Here is a 2,001-nt window from a genome sequence, read left to right on the forward strand (position 1 = left end):
CCCCCCCCCAGCCAAGGGGATGACCCCCTCCTGGGTGGAAGTGCCCAGTTGGAAGTGGGGGGGCAGATAGCACCCAGTGAAGAATAATAATAATAATTAATAATGATAATAATAATCAAAATGAAGAGTCCCAGCCCAGAAACGGCGCTGGCCCCGGCCGCTTCCGCCGAACGCCCTCTCTCCAAACAGCGCCTGGGGTTTCCAGCAAGGAATTGGAACGCAAATATTTATTTCTCCACGCTTTTAAAAAAGGGAAACTATGCGGCATCATCCGGAGCCGGCGGAAAGAGAGGAGGGTTCTGTCCCTCCCGCTCTCCCCCGAGCCAGGGGAAGGTTGCAGCCCCCCATTTCCCCCCCTGTCCTGGGTTTTTCTCCCCCTCCCCACGGCTGGAGGACCTGGAGGACCTCGGGAGGTTGGAGTAAGTTGAGCTGCAGCTTTCCCTGCCCTTAAGGGATGGGCAAAAGCAGCCTCCAAAAAGTCCAGCTGCTGCCCACCTCCGGGTTTAATTGCCCCGATGGAAAGGAAAGAAGGAAGGAAAAAGGATGATGAGGAGAAGCTGGATGTGGTCTCCTGGCTGAGGTTCTCCCTGCTCCAGAGGAGGTGGGGGGCTGATTCCATGGAGCAGTGTTGATTTCCCTCTGGAAAACCACCTGGGGAGGGTGAGTAGGAGGGTTTCACCCCCAGCTAAATCCAGGGAAAATAATGAAAATAAAAGAGGGCAGGGGGCTGGGATGCTGGGGTGCTGCTTCCTCCCCTTCCCAGAGCCAGTTCCTGCTGCCCCGCTGGTGTCATCAATAGTGGCTGCAGAGTCAGATGATCACAGGCAGCCCACAGCCCTGGCACGGAAACCAGCCTTTTTCGGGGAAAAAAAAAAAGGACGAAGGAAGGAAGGAAGGAAGGAAAAAGGATGATGAGGAGAAGCTGGATGTGGTCTCCTGGCTGAGGTTCTCCCTGCTCCAGGAGGAACCGGAGCAGCTCGAGGGATGGGGAAGCAACAAGGCAGTCCAAAGTGTTTGTCCTCTTCGTCCTGGCTGCTCAAGGTGCTAAAAATAATAATAAAAATGATAAAAATAATGAAAATAAAAGAGGGCAGGGGGCTGGGATGCTGGGGTGCTGCTTCCTCCCCTTCCCAGAGCCAGTTCCTGCTGCCCCGCTGGTGTCATCAATAGTGGCTGCAGAGTCAGATGATCACAGGCAGCCCACAGCCCTGGCACGGAAACCAGCCTTTTTCGGGAAAGGATGATGAGGAGAAGCTGGATGTGGTCTCCTGGCTGAGGTTCTCCCTGCTCCAGAGGAGGTGGGGGGCTGATTCCATGGAGCAGTGTTGATTTCCCTCTGGAAAACCACCTGGGGAGGGTGAGTAGGAGGGTTTCACCCCCAGCTAAATCCAGGGAAAAGCAGCTGGGATGAGAGGGGCAGCGTTGGGGAGGGAATCAACCCCCCCCCGAGCGTTTCCTCCGCTCCAGTTCATGCTGCAACCCCATTTTTTTGTCACTCCCTGTTTGGGAGGCACAGCACGCACCCACCCTTAGGTAGCAGGAAGACGCTCAAGAATTTGTCTTTCTGAGAAACCTTTTATTTGGCACAATCGATGCTAGCGGGTGGGGGGGTGAGGGCAGGATACAAGTGCCCCCACTATCTGCAGGCGGCCATCCCTTGCTCTCCCAGAGGAGGTGGGGGGCTGATTCCATGGAGGAAAGCCATTCCTTCCTCCCCCTACTGAGAAAAGCCTCGAGTACAGGCTGCCGCCACACAAAGCTGCACTGGGAGGCAGGGAAAAGGGAATTTAAGGAAAGGGAATTTAAGGGGGTTTTTTTTGAGGGGGGTTTGGTTTTTTTGTTGGTTTTTTTTTTTTTCCTCAGTAACACGTGGGTGTGGAAAGCCCGGCCTTTGGATTTACAGCAGCCTGCTGCAAACTTTAATATTTTATTTTATATTTATTTTTGATTGTTGTTGTCATTACTAGAAGCGGCCTGACCACAAAAAAAAAAAAAAAACAA

This window comes from Calidris pugnax, unplaced genomic scaffold (assembly GCF_001431845.1).
Source record: "Calidris pugnax isolate Ruff unplaced genomic scaffold, ASM143184v1 scaffold70, whole genome shotgun sequence".
In the NCBI taxonomy this organism is placed as follows: domain Eukaryota; kingdom Metazoa; phylum Chordata; class Aves; order Charadriiformes; family Scolopacidae; genus Calidris; species Calidris pugnax.